This window comes from Salvia hispanica, chromosome 6, assembly GCF_023119035.1.
Source record: "Salvia hispanica cultivar TCC Black 2014 chromosome 6, UniMelb_Shisp_WGS_1.0, whole genome shotgun sequence".
Classification (NCBI taxonomy): domain Eukaryota; kingdom Viridiplantae; phylum Streptophyta; class Magnoliopsida; order Lamiales; family Lamiaceae; genus Salvia; species Salvia hispanica.
Genome location: NC_062970.1, coordinates 33,056,639 through 33,070,728, shown reverse-complemented (window position 1 = coordinate 33,070,728; position 14,090 = coordinate 33,056,639). Strand labels below are relative to the sequence as shown.

General features: G+C 36.3%; 1 long non-coding RNA gene across 2 annotated transcripts; it reads left to right on the top strand.

The window, feature by feature from the left end:
- The first annotated feature begins 3,595 nt into the window (after window positions 1–3,595).
- LOC125194451 lies at window positions 3,596–9,846 on the top strand. Of its 2 annotated transcripts, XR_007171761.1 has the most exons (3): window positions 3,596–7,271; window positions 8,445–8,529; window positions 9,014–9,846. It is a non-coding gene; the product is annotated as an uncharacterized LOC125194451 (long non-coding RNA). The 2 variants fall into 2 exon arrangements; XR_007171760.1 differs by having other exon boundaries at window positions 8,445–9,846.
- Window positions 9,847–14,090: the final 4,244 nt, after the last annotated feature.

Here is a 14,090-nt window from a genome sequence, read left to right as displayed (position 1 = left end):
AGTGGGAGGACGTCCTTTGCAGGAGGAGACACCCTTCTCAAATTCTCCCCTTGCTTATCTTGCACTGTCAAAAAGATATCCAAACAATCAATCAAAACATACACAATGAAAAAATGTAAAATCGAAGCTTCCCAGCATGGGTGAAAATTTTGTCTTGCCATATATATATGCCTCTCCTTTGCTTCCCCCTTCACTTTCTTTTCCAAATCCTCTTAGCTAGCTTCTCGGCTAACTTCTTAACATCCCCGGTGGTGCATGGCCGGCCATAACCATTCCTCCCCCACGTGGGCCATTTCCCCTTGTCAGTTTAGGCTAAACTGGCCGGGGCCCAAAAAAATAATTAAAAAATCGCATTTACGAAAAAAAAGGGGGGTTAAACTACGAAAAAAAATTTTAAAAATTTTTTGGAAAAATTCATTAATTTCATTCAAAAATACAAAGTTAAAAAAATTACTTTTAAAAAGGTACTACTAAAAAAAAAAACCTATCGCCGTGCGCTCAACTCTTAATTTACCCCTTTTTTGGAGTTAAATTTGAGCATTCACGGCATTTTGGGCATATTCTTGGGCCCCCGGCTTCTGAGAGGAACCCCGCCTAACTGGGGTGGCCCGTTGTGGCTTTTCCTTTGTCTTTCCCAACTAGTGGGTTTGGTTCGTCTTCGCATCATGTTTCGGGAAAATCGGCGCATTATTTGGAAAACGCACCCGCACCCCACCCCCTGGGACCCTTTTCCCTCGGGGGGCACAAAATGCGCCCCCGTCCTTGGCCACTCGTCGTTGCGCAAAGTAGGCCCTTCTTTCGTGGTCGTTTGCAATCGTCTTCACAAAGGCCAGGGTATATCCCACCCGTATAGCCCCAAACATGCGGTTCGTTTGGCCACAAATGGGCGTGGAAGGGGCCCCGGCCTTTGTTGAAAAAGGGGGGGCGAGTTCGGGGGCGTTGGTCGTTGTTACCGGGTACTCCAAAAACCCTGCAGATCCACGGCCCCGGGAGTCGGGTACGGCCTCGAGATCTCGTGGGATTCTTTGACTGGCCCCTCGGTAGGCCCCCCCTTTCCCCGGTGGGCCGGTTCTTCCCTTTAATGTCTCACTTTTCATCCCCGGGGAACCTCTGCTCCCCTGCTCGCTCGCCGTTGATCTTCGGGTGGGCGGGTCTCCTCACAATATTTAATCCCCCCCAAAACCCCCAACAGCCCGGCCCGTCTCCGATTGGAGGCCTTCCCAATACCCCGCCCTCCAAGGCCAGGCCCCGGCATGATCATTTTTAAATAGGGGTGGCGGGTTTGCCGGCCGCATCGTCCCAAAGGGGAAAACACTATCACGCTCAAAAGCGTGCGCAAAACAACAAACACAAATAACTAAAATTTCTTCTCAAATGCAAAAACCGTAACAAAAAAAAATATCAATTATTGCAAAAAAATTAGCTCACCAATTAATACATTCTCATCGCCAGTACTCTTCCTAACAATCTTCTTAAATACCGACTTAAAAGCCTTAATCCCCTCGGAAAACCTGCTGAATTTTACTGCTTTCGTCTTCCCCGAAACCTCTTCTTCATCTCCCTCAAACCCTCCATTCTCATCATCACCATATCCACCTTCAAATCCATCACCAATTTGTTGGGATAATTTTAAAAAAAATTGTGGCAGTTACAAATTAAAATGATCGTGTATAATTTACACTTATAAATGTGGAAAAATATTATGCAAGTAACCTCCCACTCACTCCATTCTCCTATTGACATATTTACTAATTACTACTACAATTCAGTAAATAAAAAACAACTATATTTAAATAATAATAAATATTTCAAAAGGGCATTTCCTTAAATGCCCTCAAAACTCCCCTTATTTTCCTAAATACTCTCAAAACTCCCCTTTTATATATTGTATAGATTAGATGGCGAAAAGACAAATTTGCCCCCAAATTTTTTGATTCCCCCCAAATCTATGTTGCAGGCTTGCAACTCTCACTTTCCCCCCCTCTCATCTCGCTCGTCTCCTAATTGGTTGACGCCGCTCAACCGACTTTACCACTCTCCCAACGCATAGTCAAACATCAAGAGCGGTGGATAACACCGACTACCGTTCAATGATATGTATGTGGATGTAATTGTGTGAATTCTGTTTGAACTCTGGAATAGTAGCTGAGATCTTGGCTTGAACTTTATTGTCAGTCATTTTTTTGGTAGTTGGCTTGCTCGCAGCATTTGCCTAGAGCCACCGTCAGAGAATCATGGGTCATTCGTTACAATCAGACAACGGGTTGAATCTCCCAAATGTTAATGCAAAATCCTACCCTATTACTTGCTTCGAGCTAAGTATTTAAACCTCATTAACATGTAGTTTACTAGTTGTCGATCTCAGTTAGTGAGTTTGCGCGGATATCTCTTGCATGCGATGTGTTTTTTATTATTATGATATTGTGTTGTAGTTACTCCCTCCGTCTGTCATTAGGAGCCTCATTTAGCTTTAGCCAGTGGCGAATTCAGAAATTTCATATTGGGGGTGTGATAAATAATCACACGGAGATTTAAAATTCAATTTATCTTATTTTTTTGTTATCTATATAAAAAATAGACTACTTTTTTATATTATTGCTTGAAAGCTATATAAAATGAAAGTTCTTGCATTATATAACAATGAATTTATTTTAGTTCTAAAAAAGTTTTAAATATTTAAACTAAAACAAAACGCAATCATATTTTTCATTTAAGCCTAAATATGAGCATTAGAAATCATAAATTAATAAAGATTTTCAATTATATATGCTTTATTGTGTATAAAATAAACGAGAGAAAAATTAATAAATTATTACTATATTTTATTAAACATCAGATAGAAACTATAAACTATTCATCAATATTATATCCAATAATACATTATTTATTGTGTATAAAATAAATCAGAAAACAAATAGATTATGATATTTAATGCATAGATAGAAACTACTCGTTCTTGGGGCAATGCTACGTTAGAAGAGCATATTACCACAAGGCTACACGCAGTCCGCCATTAATTTCATCACGAGTTTTAAGCGATGTAAAGGAAAGTAGGTGAGAAAAGTTAGTGGTAATGTGTAAAACGTTTACATTTGAAAAATAAAAGTAGACTGATCACCTCAATTTACCAAAACTCAGGCCAAATCTAATTCACCGAACACCATATTCTATTCATATGGTGGGCCACCCCTTCCCCAATTCTCGACCAGTTTAATTCAGGGGCAACACAATTCTGATTAACTGAACAGAGTTTCGATGAACATTAATTTAATCACTTTACTTTCTCTTTATGTTGACTTTTAATAAATGTGTAAATAATGTGTAAAACGTTTACATTTGAAAAATAAAAGTAGACTGATCACCTCAATTTATTTTTACTTTTGATGATTGAAATTTTTAATTGATAAAGCTAGACCCGCGTAGAATGTCAAAAAGTGCGGTCAATGAAGGCTGGCTGAGTCATTAGCAACACCGTGGGCGGATATGCATCATTCACAACCCTAGGATCAACTTAATCTCATACGTCTATTTCCTCCAGAATTCTTATATATACACCCCCTCTCTCAATCAAATTTCCATCTGCCTCCTTTATCTGTTATGATCATATGATTTTTCTTTATTCGTTACTCTAGGTTTAGCTAATTTCGTCGATGATTGATTCTCTCTATTATCTGCTACTTTATCGCTGTGAAATCCGATTGCTGTCCCGAAAATTGTGTGGCTGTGTTTGATGTTCCGTTTTTGTGTTTTGATTTCTGATCGCGTTTTTCTTCGTCCTTCATCTGAAAAAGGACGGTACTTGTTTCTAAGAAGGGATTGCGTATGATAATTTCCTGCCACTCTTCGTCTCCCTGCGTTTTCTTATGTGCGGATGCTACTTTTTTTTTTGAACGGTTGGATTATCTTTGATGCGGAGGTTTTGGTTTGACCACGTTATTTCATTCCGAACGAAATTGGCCTTTGTTATGAGAAGTTTCAACCGCAATTTACTATCGTCTGCAGTTTATAGCCTAGTTTTGCGAGTTTCAACCTATCTGCTTTTTGCGTGCGATATTCACTAGGATTTAACAGTTTGATTATGGAGGTGATTGCTATGGGAAGTTTCAAGCGCAATTTACTATCCTTCAGGCAATCAGGCTGCAGATGTTAGACTCGGCTGCCAATATATATGGATTCATCATTCATCATTCATAGTTTTTTCACTCTTTATCCTGTCATCATGTTCATCTCTCTGAGGCACCTATCCAACAATTATGCCTTCCCTATTTGCAGAAGCTGCTCAACAATTACTCATTCAGATTTACCAACTGCCGTCTTCTTTTCAAGTCAACTGCTGTTTGGTTTTTCTGATTGAACGTCTTTATGTCTTATTTTGCGTTTAAAGGTTCTTTTACCAGATTTTGTTTGATCTTCTATTTGATCTGTCATCCGTTTTATGTCTTCTCGCAGATTGGTCATACATATCCACTTGAGGTGTTGTCTCCGTGCAGTATATTCCTATATTTTTTTCTTTTTATGTGTTCTTATTATGTAGCCTGTAGTTTCAGGGGATTTAAACATGAACTAGCTGATTTTAAGGTATGATCTTATGTTACAATCAATATATCTTATTTATCTATTTAAAGTTTTAAGCTTTTAGTGATTTTCATTTCACTTTTAGAGGTCGTTTATAGGAATTCTTTTTAACTAGATATAATCATCTTTAACTGTCTACCATGATCTTATTGCTCCTTGGAATATATACATATATGTATCAAATCTTTTGAAAGGAGTGAATCTTGATTTATATTATCTATTTTTGTCACCGTCGCTAACAGTGTTTTGTCTCTTTTTCAATTTATAATCTTGTTTTGAGAAAATCTGTGAGTCTTCTTCTATTATTCCCTTTAATTTCAGCATTGAATTCATATAGGACCACGGTGTACTATTGTTCCTCTAGTACTGAGTGATTACTGTAAGGATAGATGAAGGCTGGGTACCTTGGGGGTGTGATCTGACTAATTTTTTATCTCTTTACAACTATCTGACTATTTTTTTTATCTCCACCGAAATATCTGCATATTGGTTTCGTTGACTCGGTCTTTTCTTGCCAAACTTCCTTTTGGAGGCTTTCTTGGTTTCCTCCTAACTTCCTTTGCTGATCCTGGTTCATCTCCTGGGATTTCTTGGTTCATCTCTTTGGAGTTTGCATATGCATTAAGTTTATTTGGGGGTCTTAATCTTAGTTGTTTAAAATCCCGTGTTTCATCGTAGCTCTTCTGCCAGCATGTTGTTGGTAGTCTGTGACGGTCCAATTACGTCAAGTCTACGTATTATGCTCTGCTTCAGGATAAAAAGTTATTGGTGTTGCTCATTGGGATATTAGGATCATCTCAAGTTCACGGAAAGGATTATTACTCTCACAGTTGCTATTTATATTTGGATTAATTGCTATTTCATCTATAGATTGCCAGATGCAGTCAAAAGTTTGGTGATATAAGAGCTAGTTGATCAGCAGAATACTTGTTGGTAGTCTTGTCACTGTAGATTAATGACACTGAATCTTGTGGATGCTGGTCTTTTGATTCTCTTCTTGCTCACGCATGGATGTTTTGGATGTTGAAAACTACCTGGAAGATCGAATAAAACAAAAATCTTAGGGAATTCCTTCAAGACTTATTATATTTCTCCTCAAGTATCACTTATTTATTTATGAAGAGGACTGAGGATAGTACCCCAAAGTATTTGATGCTGTTGTCCTAAATATCTGATCCAACCTGTCCTAGTTTTTTTTTTTTTTTTTTGGCATTTCTGGTGGGGGCCCACTCATTCAATAAGAACTGTTAGTTCGAGTAGGTCTTTGGAACATTTTTGTTTATCAGGTTTATATTTCTACCTAACAAAAGTAACTTCACAACCTTTGTTACAGTGTGGTCCTGTTATTACTTCTTGGATTTAATTTAATCAATGTCACAGATGTTACTGACTGAAGGAAATCAATACTCAATAGGTGAAACATAGATGGGCAGGGGAAACCCCACAGTGTTAATACTTGTTCTGGTGTTATCTCCTTCCTGCCAGCTTTTGATTATTTTCAAGGTTAATGATATGTCTTTTAGCCTTCTTTTCTGTTACTTATCTTTATATTATATTTTTTCTTTGCTAATTTAGTTTGATTTATTGTCAAAGAAACATGTCATACGTGTTAATTTGTGCTGATTTTAAATGAAGCTATGTATTTTTTTAAGCTGTCTTGTTTTTAGTTGATTTTAATTTTAATGTGGTGGACTGGACTATGGCTCCTTCTTGCACGGGTAGAAATAAAGATTTCCTCAAGGTTTGGGGCATTGTCTTCTCATTCCACATACTGCTACCTGCTCTTCCTTGTGAACTTTTCTGTGGTTCTTCCTTTGGCTGATGATCCTAAAAAAATTGATCACTCTTCATCTTTGGCCATCTGAATCATTTTGGTTTATCATCGCTTTGTTCTCAACATGGTGTTATACTCAGAGAAGTCTTATTTATTAGCTCTTAATTCTTGATAGGACCAATTGGGCTTCTTGGTGATATATTTTGTTTAGGATCATATAAAGAGCATGTAATGTATCATTTGTACTGATGATGTTGGTCTCTGGTTACATGCCTTTTGAACTACAGGGTGCTAATTTGGTTAAAACATTATCATAAGGGATTCAACTGTTTGGAATATGAAGTGTTTTCAGTGTGTCTTCATGGTTAGATTGAATGTAGTGCCATCCTGGTCTTTTTGCATAGGACAGAAGCTGCTACTAGAGTACTAAGTTTGGTCAAAGACATTTCTTTTCTGGGTTTATAGCATTCTCAAGATTTTTTCAGCTAAGTTGTTCTTTGTCAGATCTTATTTGGGAGGCAGTGGATTTGTTACTGTTGATTATCTCTCTGGTGTTTCTGGTCATCTAACCTTCTCAGATTACATTGGTTCAATATCTTTATTTGTTCTCACTTGAGACGTTCTGGTTTTGCAAGCTGAAATTTTTTGCTGGAAGTTATTATTTCGACCGGTCGAGGACATCACACAGTTGGTATTTTTGTGCGGTTTTATCCTTTCCTCTCAGCTTTTGATTTGCAGTCCGATCCAAGCTATAAGTTCTTATGCTGTCTTCACCTCCAATGCCTTTTGAATTTGGAACTACTGCTGCTTATGAAATGAGTATATGTGTGTTGAGAGGCCGGATGCAAGGCCATTTTGTGGAGTAAATAGTTTTGATTTGCAGTTCTTCTATTCCAGTTATTTTTGCTGTAGTAGTTTAAAGGTATATCAACTTCTCTTTACTGCTACAATCTTGTTATTGGATATCTATTTAGTTCCAATATTGTGTACTGTAGCATCTGATTGGAAATATGTGCTTACCAACTGTGACATGTTCTAAACTACTCCTATTTGTTTTGTGAAGCAGTTGGATAATTATTATCCTTGTTAAGTGTCATCCTTCCCTGTATAGTAGTACGTAGTATTTGTTTACCAATCTGCAAATGGAGTTGATTTCATAATGCTTTGAAATTGTTTCTTTTGTTTCCAACTAGCTTATTTTCTCTGGAGTGTCATCCTTCGTTATTAGGATACTTAACCCTGCCAGTCTCATCCTTTCCTGTATAGTAATTCTTTACCAATCTGATGAAATTGATTAATTTATTTCATAATGATTTCTTTGACATTTGTTCTTTGATTTCTCAACTATCATCCAAAAAAAAAGTTCTCGATAGGATAGGGGGTTGATAGTCTTTGTAGAGGATGCTATCTTGATAAATTGTTCTTCTGGCTGTGCCCTGTGTCTTGATTAGGTCTAACTTTTTGGGGTGTGATTTTCACCAGTCTTGTTTTTTCATATAAAGGTAGTAGTGGATTAAGACTTCGTTGTCATACAGTCCCCTTGTATATTACCCTATTTATGGACTTCATCCTTGGTAGTATATGCTATAATAATGCAATTCTGTGCAGGGCCTATGTTTTTATTGACGTTTCAGTTGCCTTCTATCCCCTGCCTACATCTGTCTGTCGTTTCTTTTTTTCTCACTAGGTGTATCCTTTGTTTTAGATTTCAGATGTTTGAATCTTCTTGGGTCTTAAAATTAGCAATGGGTTGTAAAACATTCGAATACTTGCTATTCATGTGCTTCATTTACTGACATTGCTGACAATTAGACAATTACAAGTGATTCTACTCAGATGTTTGAATGGCATTCTGGATTTATTAGGATTAATACTTGACCTGTTTTCTTGATGACTTACTTTGCAGCTTATCGTTGTGTATTGCCGTGTTATGTGTAATGCTACTTTCCGTGTATCTGTTTCAAATTATTTGATTGTAAGATGATTAACTTAGTGTACTGCTTTTCTTTTTTCATACGTCATTAGGTATATAGCCAATTTCTACAAAATGATTTCAGATGGCGTATGATTAACATATCTTTTGCGTAATTTTCAGAGTGATCCTTGCTTGTTGGAATACGGAATTCTCATTTTGCATTAGCTGACTGTATAAGAAAAGGAGGCGCACCAGAGAACCTAGGGTATTATGGAAGACTGCTCTTTTCCAACTTTATTGTGTTCTAATCTTCTTGAAAATGATCTCAATTCCTACTTCCTTAGTTCCTTAAGTATCATGTGGCATATGACTAACATCTTTTGCATTACTTTTTTATAAATGATTCGTGTATGTCACTTATGGAATTCTTATTTTGAATTGGCAAACCATAGTATAAGGAAATGATTATGTTGCATCTGAGAACTTAGGTTATCATAGGGAAGCCTGATTTTGTATTTTGCTGACCATATAAGGATGAGGTTTTACATGGGAACTCTAGTGGACTCTTCTTGCTTGTATGAACTTGTCTTGATCTGGATTTCCTTTGCTCTAGCAAAGAAGTTCACTGGGTTATGTGTCTGCGTGTGTCTATTCACCTTTTGTCTTTTCTTGTAAAATGTAAGTAGAAAGACAGACATATAAATCCTAGTAATGAGGATTCTCTAAAATTGTGGAGCATGCTGTTGCAGGTACTTGTGAACATTAGTTTACCTTACCTAAATGAAGAATCATCTCATGCTTGAAATCATCCTTGATAAGGTCGAGTTTGCTAATTTGATCTACTTATGTCGAGTGCTCGGGATATGACGCATATTGATTAGTTGAGATCACAGTTCATCTGGCTGGATAGTTGACATTTACTATTAGAGAGGCTATCTTCTGAAATCCTGATCTAGAGATGAACGTTTCCCCTTGGTAGCAGGTGTGGTTTCTTGATTTTTCGCTATCATTGCTTCACATTAGTAGGGTGTGTCGATTGATCCTACTTCGTGGTATTTTTTTTATTTTCCTTATTTGGTTTACTTGCATAGGTAAGTAACTTGTGTAACTTCGCCTGTGGTGCATTAGTTGCCCACAGCCGGTCCCAAGCCCGGGTAAAAGGAGGAGGGACAAGTTCTTAGGTTTGGGTCAATCAATGCTTCGTCGGGTTGAGGTAGTGTGTATAATGATATTATTATCTGATGTATAATTTGATGTAGTTGAGTAGTGAGGTTTATCTATCTGTTATCATCGGGAGCTCAGTGATCGTCCTAGCATAAATTAACACCCAATTTATCAACCTGGCCTTTGATTTCTATTGCCATAAAATTGAGAGTAATGGCTGTTTCACTTTCATTTGATAAAAGAGGGAAGACTACTGAGATCATATAGAAGAAGTGAAACGGAGGGGAAGAGCTTTGAGTATTGTCTTTTGGTTCTAACCATCTTTAGGGATTGATTTCCCGATTTCCCCTTTTTAGTTGTCCCGTTTAAGTAATTTATTTATATTTTAAATTATAAATATAATATCTAATCTCTCTTACTTTCTTTTTCTATATCCTTACTCATATTTTATATTTTTCATTTCATAAAATGAAGACTAACATTTTCTTGATTTTTTCGGTTTTTGTACCGAAAAGAAATTTAATCACATACGGTGGATTAGCAAAGTGGTGGCAGAACCGCAGAAGTGTGAATCAAAGAAAACTATTTTGATATCTGATAAATGATAATCCTAGAAGCAGAATTCATCATGAGATCTTAACAAATTTATCTGCATTTATAAAAAAATAGTTTTCACCCACGTGCAGCACGATGAAATATTTTTTCATCATATAATTTTAAATTCTTGATTGATTAATTAAAATGAGAATTAATATATCTATATAAGATTTAAAATAGAAAAATATACTACATATAATAACAATTCAATAAATGTATACTCCTCAATTCATTTTACACCTAAAAACATTAAATTAAACATATTTATTATGGAATCAAGACAAACACAACTATTTCGACAATGATGAAGAAACTATAACAAGTGTTAACATTTCTGAAAAATATATTTTAAAACAATCCTTCATAGTTCTCTAATAAAAATATTGTAAATTACACTTTTAATAAAATAATGAATCGTAACTCATAATATTAAAAATGATAAAATTATGATTATAAAAAAAATTCAAATGATAAACTACACAATTTTTTTTTTTTTTTACATTAATTGGTAACATTATTACATTAATAATAGTGATACCCCCTTTTGAATGTTGGAGCATGAAACATCTATATTATTTTTATGCTACTTTACAATTCTCAATACTACAAATTTTCATTTTGTAAAAATACAATTCTTCCCTCTCTAAGAATAATAAGATTGTGATAAAATTCTCGAACCATATACACCCGGTAATCTAACTATTGTAATCAAAGAAAAAAAACAACAATAAATGAATTGGAAATTACAATGAAATTAGTCAAGAAAAACTCTCTTTCCGCAAGACAAATTACATCACGGTTAGTGCTCTCGGATTGACATAATATCCCCAAAGATGAAACGACTTCATCCTAATGTATATAATATTTCAAACCTGCCAGACACCTATGAACTTGATGGGCTCCAAAAACCGAGCAATACAATGTTCCTAAAATGTGTAATAAAATGTTGAGAACTTGAGAGAGAATGGACTATGGAGAATGCTTTTATTGATGTATAATTCATCCACAACTCTATACCTTTTATAGGCATACAATTAGGTCATAAGAGATCATGAAATTAAAACATCATAAATTAAAAATTAAGACATAGACGTTACAATACCTCATTGTCAAATTGGAATACTATAACACGTGTTATGTTAATTATTTCCAATGGACACTATGTTGAAGGAGTAACGGCATCATATGCATAATAAATTCCAATGTCAAATATTAAAATATTTTTGTTTGAGTTTAAAGAATTTAATCAGCCATATAAATTTCAAATATTTCACTTTTTCAATAGAATTTACAATATATGTATAGAAGGAGTAACGGCAATGCAACATAGCCATATTAAATAGTAATGGCATATTGTTCAATTAAATAGGTAACTGCAATTTGTAGCCTAATTTTAAAATTGAAATATTGATGACATTTACTACACATAAATATTTATAGCAGTTACTACAAGTATACAGATTTATTAGACATCGTCCAAAATTAGGGGTGTCGAAACGGGTAGCGGGTAACGGGTATTCCCGAACCCGATCCGATACCCGTCGGGTAACGGGTACCCGATACCCGATGGAGTCGGGTAACGGGGCGGGATCGGGTATGACTATTTTGGATTTTGCGGGTATCGGGTATACCCGATACCCGCTCGGGTAACCCGTTAGTCCCGACATACCCGATATGTATATTAATATTTTATAATTTTTAATTTTTAATTTTAATATTTGGTGACTTTTGGTTATAATTATTTACTACTTTTGATGAAAGTGAGACATTGTTGGTTACTTTGTTAATTTTTCATATTTAGTTTTTTGAATGGTGATATGAATTTAGGAGTTTGGATTTTTTGGCATTGTAATTGAATTTGAATTTACATATTTACAGGTGGTAATTTGTAACATGAAAATTTGAAGCAGATATTTCAATTTTTTTTAAAAAAATATAAGTTTCTAATTCCTTATTTACAGTATGTAAACAATATAGAAGGAGAAATTAAGCATTTTAACTTAAAATTTTGGAAACACACGAAGGCAAAGAATCAAATATTACAATTACATTACATGCTTCATCTCAATTCTCAGCAAAATTAATTAATAAAGTTAAAGGGTTAAAGTGAGCATCTACAACATTCAACAAGTAGTATTTTGTATTATAAACTATACAAATAAATAAAAAAAGAAGATTTGGAAAAAAAAAAATTGGCTTCGGGTCGGGTACTCGCGGTGTCGGGTGCGGGATACCCGACTCACTGCGAGACGGGTATCGGGACAAAGTTTTCGGCCAAAGTCGGGTGCGGGTACCCGTTTCGACACCCCTACCCAAAATTTATACAAATTCAAATTTATACCTAAAACTCAAAAATATTTACAATTTAGGCCAAAACTCGCCTTTTATATATGTATAGATAGATAATATTACTAAGTAATTATATAAAAAATTAAAGTATAAATACTTATACTTCCTCTGCCCGCGTCTGGAATTAAAAGTTCTAGTTAAGTTCGACACAGGTTCTAAGAAATGTGAGTTGAAATGATAGTGTAATGTGGGAACAAAATGTGAATGAAAAGAATTAGTAGTAGAATGTGAGGCATATTTATCGTTATAATAAAAATGAAACAGGACTATTATTCGTGGATGAACCGAAATGAAAAAAATAAAAAAAATTTTGCCGACGGAGAGAGTATTATTAGTGTAGTACGGAGTACTATTATCATATAATCAATGGTCTCTAAACTAAGCAAGTTATACAATAAATTATTAGTAATCTCTAAAATATTTAAATTTAATAAAGAAGAAATATGATAGATGCATTATGAAAAAAATAAATATTAAAAAATAAATAATATATTACATATCTAAGAGCATCCGCAATGGTACTTAGGCCAGCCATAGACCAGCCATTCTCTCCCCTGCCACGTCAGCAACACTAAAAAATCCACCTGCCACATCAGATTTAGGCCAGCCATAGGCCAGCCGCAATAAAAATAATTCAAAATATACTACATTTACGGAATTAAAATTACGATTAAATTACGGAATTAAATTTACGACACATATACGGAAAAATTCATTAATTGCATTTAAAAAAGTTACATAGATAAAAAAAATTACATGCATAATAAAGAAAAAAAAAACTATCGCCGTGCAATCCTCCGTGCCCACAACTCTTCAATTATATCCTTTTGGAGTTGAATATGAACATCCACTTGACGCATGTTGGCAAATTGCTGAAGGCGGCCGGCTTCATCGAGAGGTACCCCACGTCGTACACTAGGGGTGGCCGTTCCGTGGCTTGGACCGGCTTCATCGTCACTGAGCCAACTAGTCAGTTGTACGCCTTCGTCTTCGACGATCATGTTGTGAAGGATAATGCAGGCGTACATTATCTGGGAAACGCATATGACATCCCACAAACGCGTTGGACCCTTAATTGCCGCCCATCGAGACTGGAGCACACCAAATGCGCGCTCCATGTCCTTGCGCGCCGACTCCTGTCGTTGCGCAAAGTAGGCCTTCTTTTCATCACTTGTTTGTCGGATCGTCTTCACAAAGACCGGCCACCGAGGGTATATCTCATCCGCCAAGTAGTAGCCCATATCATGCCGGTTGCCGTTGGCCACAAATGAGACGGCTGGACCGACGCCCTGGCACTTCTCGTTGAAGAGGGGAGACGAGTTCGGGACGTTGAGGTCGTTGTTCGACCCGGCTACCCCAAAATACGCATGCCGGATCCACAGCCGGTAATCAGCTACGGCCTCGAGGATTATCGTGGGGTTCTTTGACTTGTAGCCGGTCGTGTAGGCCCCCTTCCAGGCAGTCGGACAGTTCTTCCACTCCCAATGCATACAATCTATGCTGCCTAACATCCCGGGGAACCCATGCTTCTCCCCGTGCATCTGCATCAAATTCTCGACAATCTTCGGGAGTAAGGCTTCGAAGGTACCGCTCACCGAAAATGCCGATCACGCCCCCACAGAACTCCTTCAGACATTTCGGGGCTGATGACTCACCGATGTGGAGGTACTCATCCCACATGTCCGCCGCGCCTCCGTAGGCCAACCGGCTGATTGC